The sequence below is a fragment of the Triticum dicoccoides genome, chromosome 3A, assembly GCF_002162155.2.
Source record: "Triticum dicoccoides isolate Atlit2015 ecotype Zavitan chromosome 3A, WEW_v2.0, whole genome shotgun sequence".
NCBI classification, from domain to species: domain Eukaryota; kingdom Viridiplantae; phylum Streptophyta; class Magnoliopsida; order Poales; family Poaceae; genus Triticum; species Triticum dicoccoides.
This window is the reverse complement of record NC_041384.1, coordinates 706773988-706779755: the sequence shown is the minus strand read 5'-3', so window position 1 is coordinate 706779755 and position 5768 is coordinate 706773988. Positions and strand designations below refer to the sequence as shown.

The window sequence follows — 5768 nt, the reverse complement described above, 5'->3', positions numbered from 1 at the left end:
GGTCAGCGTTGGTGCAGAGAAGTCGCTAGGGATGATGAGGACGACGCCATGGTTCGCCTTGCTCATCACTTGCGTGGAGGTGTTAACAGACAGGGCATCGAGCTCCTGCACGCCGGCCTTGGGGTCGATGTTGGTGGTGGTCGTCACGGGAGAAACGACCTCAACACTAGAAGTTGTTGCCTGCCCCGGAGTGAGCTGCTCGACTGCTTGGTGGATGGGGTTGACCGTGGGCTCGAGGTGGATAGCGGTGGCGGCATCATGGACCTCGTCGACGTTGTCGGCCTGGGTCGAGCACTCCGTCGAACAGGTGACGGGCACCATCGCGACGCAGACCGGGGCAGCATCATGGGCGACCATGGGGATCTCCTGGGCCTTGATGGTGGAGTTGGGGACGTCGGGGACGGGCGCCGACGAGGCATGCGTCATGGTTGAGGCCGCCGGATCGACAAGCGGAGTGACCATGGGAGGTTCACACACCCGTGCAATCCCCAACAGTGAGCTCACCTCCTCCGCCTGAGCGCATAATCTCTTGAGATACCACAATAACTGCTCCTTGGCAGACATGGCATCCCACTCTGGTGGTTTGACTGTGGGCATGGCGTCCTCACCGGTGGAATCGGAGGGATTGGGAGTGGTAGAAAAATTGGGGAAAATTTGAGGGAGAAGGGTGGTGGCCTGGCTCTGTATACCAGATGTAAGGGACTAGCTGTAGTCTTGCTAGTAATCTCTCTCTCTCTCAGGAAGGTTTGATACAGAGTAGCAATTACAACCATAGGTTACAAGCGAATTGGGGAAGAACTGGAGGTAGGGGGAAGAGAGGAAGGTAGCCGCCGCCGAGCCGTCCGCGATCCACTGGATGGCTCGTCCAGTGCCTTGGTCCTGCTATGTATAGTGGTTGTGGCTGTAGCACTTGTGGCAGCAAGTCAGCTGGGCCTAGCCCATAGCCGGCCCAGGGTAGCAGGGGTGCTGATAATGTAACAACAAGCGATAGGATGTTGTCAAACTCCAATCCGATTGTTGCCGAATTTGTCTCGATGAGAGTTTGGATACAAGAGTGGTGTTTTATTGATAGTTGAGACGCCCACAAGAACTTATTCTACCGTGCACTGCGTAGCGGTACAATGCCTTGGATACATGGAGCTGGGCTGCTCAAGTCAGAGGTGTGCTGTCTAGTTCCTGAAGAACGTGGAGCTTATACAACTGGACAAAGAGAAGTCCAGCAGCTTGCTGAACCCGAGCACCTGCTTCTCCAGGTCGAACACCAGCAGGTTGTTCTCCAGCTGCTTCGCGCCGATCACCACCGCCGGCTCGCCGTCCACCGGCATGCCACCGGGACCCGTCGGAAGGATCGCCAGGCACAACGCCCCGTCCACGTGCACCATGTAGTTGTTGTTGAACAGGCGTCCAGTTCCCCGTGGCGCCGGCGCCCAGCTCCCGGTCGATGTACGGCAGGTCCGGTAGCACCGGGCGCTTCAGCAGCGGGAACCCGCCGCCGTAGCACAGCTTGAATGGCTTCGGCGCCGGCACCACGCGCTCCACCGTCGTAAACTTTCCCCTGCACGGCATTTCCGGCAGCCGTCAGTGAGCTTAGTTTAGTACTCCTTGCCTGTGGCGCCGCCGTGGTTTGCGGTCGAAGAATGCGTACCTGGTAATCGCGTCGTCGAAGGCCTTGGCGAACGCGTCGAACAGGTCGGGGCGCATGATCATGTAGGGCGTGGCCGTGCTGAGCACGACGCCGCCCGTGCCGGCCGCGGTGTCGAGGTCGAGCGCGGCGCTAGGGAGGACAGCCTCAGCGTTGGCCCCGTGCCACGACACGGAGATGCCCTTGACGGGGATGTAGTATCCGGCGGGGTTCGCCGGGTTCGTGAGGAGCGGGGTGTATAGTATGATGGTCGTGTAGTCGGCGTAGCCCGGCGCTTGCCATGGCGCCGACAGGTTGACAGGCGAATCGCCGAAGATCGCGAACACGGGGAGGCACAGGGCGAACTTACCTCCGAAGCCGCGCTGCGCGGCGAGCTGCGACGGCAGCGAGAGCGGCCGCCGGGAGAACCCCGCCACTCCGGTGACGCCCGCGGGGAGCGACCTTAGCAGCCTGTCCGGCGCGCACGCGCCGAGGACGGCGAACGACTCTTCCGGGGGCAGCTCCATCGCGCCGTCGGTGGAGTTGGCCAACATCGGGAAGCTCGTGAGGCCGGCGGTGGAGCACTGGCGGGTGCCGGGTTGCCGGCGCAGGCGCATCGCGACCCTAACTCCCCTAACTGGCCGCCGCCCACATGCAGGCAGCGGCGTGGGCACTGCTGGCATGCCGCGCTGCCGCACTAATTACTGGACCCGCATGCCACAGTGCCGTGCACCGACGAGGGCGGGCACGTCGACCAGACGAGCGAGCCGGCAAGGTCTAGGAGGAGCGGCGACTTGTCGGCCTTGACGGTGATGGTGTAGAGGGAGGTGTTGGGGTCCTTGGCGAGCCGGGAGATCAGTGGTTTGTGCGGGGCTTGCTGGCCACTCACCGCCGTGCATGACAGCAGCAAGACGAGCGATGAGACCAAAATACGATGGAGCACATAGTTGTTGGGAGTACTGTGGAAAAGCTTGGCTTGGACAGACATTTTCTGCATTCGATCCATAGTAGCTCGGGATCTGAGAGGAAGATGACTTCTCTGAATGGCTAGCAACTCGATCTGAATGTATTTATACTGCTTACTCTCAGAGTTTGTTAAATGTGAATTGATACTTCACGATCTTGAGCGTGAATTTTGTAGGGCTTAGTGGTTCTTGTTATATGATACCGAGGAGTTGACAATACGTAACAAAGACGTAAAGTCAGGATCTCTCAAAACCTTGTGCTGATCTGGTCTAATTTTGTTTCATTACTAGTATGTTTTGCAAATATAAATTGCAACTGAATCTATCTAAATCTATATCTACACTGCTTACAAAAGCGTCAGTTGCAACTCTTCTTAAGTAATAATGCTAGACCTACAAAAATCTACAAATCATTTTACTTTACTTTCCAAACTATAATCCTCTCCCACCTGAATTCAACTGGGGTGGGTCCCTTCATCCCCCTATTACCAATCATAATCCTCCATATCATCTTGTTTATAAAAAACTTAAGTAACCTTTTGTAGATGTAGCCTTACTCTATCTAAAGCAATGAAATTTAGTATACATGGGATGAAAATAATAAAGAGTAAATTATAGGTGTTTGCCGATGTTGAAATAAGATATATCTGCCTATGAGTGATCTGAATTTCAGGATTGTAGTTTGTGTCGAAGCTTACTATGAAAGAAATGTTCTCTTCCAAAATTATTATTCTTTTGCATTTTTATTTATTTTCACTTGTTTAGTGACTTCATTCTTCATCGGAAGCTTTTGAAGATCTCTATGAAAAGCAACATGATGTGATGCCGGCTCAGTATCTTGGAGGTGCTCATAGGGATAGGGTGTACGTGCGAGCGATCAAAGGGGTGCGTGTATGTGCATGTATGTTGGCCTCTCGATTGTATTGCGTCAAAAAGGAAAAAAAGAAAAACAACATGCGATTGTAACTATGCTTTTAGTGCACAGGATACTATATTAAAGTGTTTGAGACGAAAATCCTTTTCTGAGCCCAGGCTCATCTGCACCCGTGTTGAATAATTTTTTAAAAAAGAATACTAGAATTTTTTTAAAAATTCCAATTTTTCCCCGTGGTAAAAAATTTGGTGCGTGAGATCCGACCCGATTTTCATATGATTTGGACAACTGAGTAACTCTCGGCAAAAAAGACAAATTCGAGGTACGTAAAACAGTTTACTGTTCACGTACTGTTTTGACCTGATTTGTCTTTTGCTGAGAGTTACTCAGATGTCCAAATGAGCTAATATTTGGAGCGAACCTCACGCAATAGATTGTCTACCATAGGAAAAAAAATTGAATTTTTTTGAATTTGTTTCTAATCGGGTGCAGATGAGCCTGGGCACCGAATCGCTGCAACATTAATGTGCATTCTTTCTATGCTTGTTTAATTCACATGTACACCCTCCGTATCAAAATATAATACATAGTAGTATGTTTCTAATATTAGTCGAGATGTGCATTGCACATGCACAATTACTAGTTAGCAAAAAAAGGTGTGCCAAAACATAGTAGTATTTGCCTAATTTCTCTCTCAGAACACACTCAATTTAATTACAAAAATTATTTATTCTTAAATTCCAATTTATTTATTCATCATGTGCAATTTCCCTTTTTGTGTTCTAGTTGTACATTTTATGTAGTTCACTGTCTTCTCGGAAAATGCCAATGGTGCCCGTTTTAGAAACACCCTTTCTACAATGTTATTTTTTGGTAAACACATGTATACTACGTGTCACTACTAGAATCGCCATTTTTGCAGAGTTTCAAAGAAAATCTTCGCCGAGTGCCAAACAGTGCACTCGGCTGGACAGGGCCCGATAATCATTAGTACTGCCGAGTTCATTCTATCACGAACATCAGTGAATATTTAAACAATGTTTGCCGAGTTCTTGCTAGAAAAAACTCGGCAAACCACACCATCAAATGGGACGGGCCATTAATGGAAGTGCCACATGGCATCACAATTTGCCGAGTTTTGGCACACTAAACACGACAAAGATAGGCCAATAGAAATTATCCACGTGACAACACTCATTGCCCAGTACAAAATATCTGCCGAGTTCTTTATTTAACCGAACTGGGCAAAATGTTTGATGAGTTCCAAATACGGTAGTCTCCCATCCAATAAGAGCCTGACACATGGTACAACATTATTACCCAGTGCCAAATTTCGCCGAGTTTATAAAAAACGAAACTGGGCAAATTCTTTGCCGAGTTTGAAACTCGGCAGTCTCCCATCCAGCAAGGGCCCGACGTGTGGCACTACTTCATTACTCGGTGCCACATTTCTCCGAGTTCTTTGTTCAGCAAAACTGGGCAATATTTGCTGAGTTTGGCACTCGACAGTAACTTCGCCAATAAGGAACCGATGCGTGGCACTGCCTTATTGCCGTGTTCCACATTTCGCCAAGTGCACATTCGACGCAGCTGGTCGAACTGTTCATCGAGTTTCTTTCTGGGAAAACTCCCTAAAGGTTAGCCCTTTCCGAGTTGCAAACTCGGTGAATGTTGTTAGTACGTTCAGCCGATCCTGGCTTCGCCGAGTTCCGAAACTCGGGTTTTAATTCTAATGAAATAAATGAAATATGAAAAATGTTTACCGAGTCTTTGTTTGATAAACAAAGGCCGCCGTCACAACTCCGTCAACTACTGTACAGCCGGGCCCACCTGTCATGCTTTGCCGTTTTTTTCTGTCGGGAACTCGGCGAACTTCTGCCGAGTTTATTTAGTTCGCCGAGTCATTTTTCGTTGGTACCTGGCAAAGCCAGAGCGCCCCTCCCCCACCCGAGTTGCTTGTGACCGTCGAGTACAAATTTGGATCAAACTTGCCAAACAAAAGATTGCCGAGTTCCCGACATCAAAAACTCGGCGAAGTTCAGGAACTCGGGACAAAACCAGATTCTAGTAGTGTGTGTTTGTGCAAAATTTCATACATTTTACTTCCACACATGGCGTACTGTCGGTGTACTAGAATAGGGGTACCCTAGTACCCCGAACTTGTGCACGGGCAGTTGCAGCACCCCGCGGCAAGGCTTGCCGGGAGAACGCCAAGATCCTCTGTGGTTCCCTTGGAGCCATTCGAGAACAAAGTATTTAAGCTCAGGAGACAAGGCCCCGGCAAGAGGAGCTTGCCGGGAAGGCCAAC

General features: G+C 50.1%; 1 pseudogene; it reads right to left on the bottom strand.

The window, feature by feature from the left end:
- Positions 1-1105: 1105 nt before the first annotated feature.
- Positions 1106-2609, bottom strand: LOC119273377 (annotated as a pseudogene).
- Positions 2610-5768: the final 3159 nt, after the last annotated feature.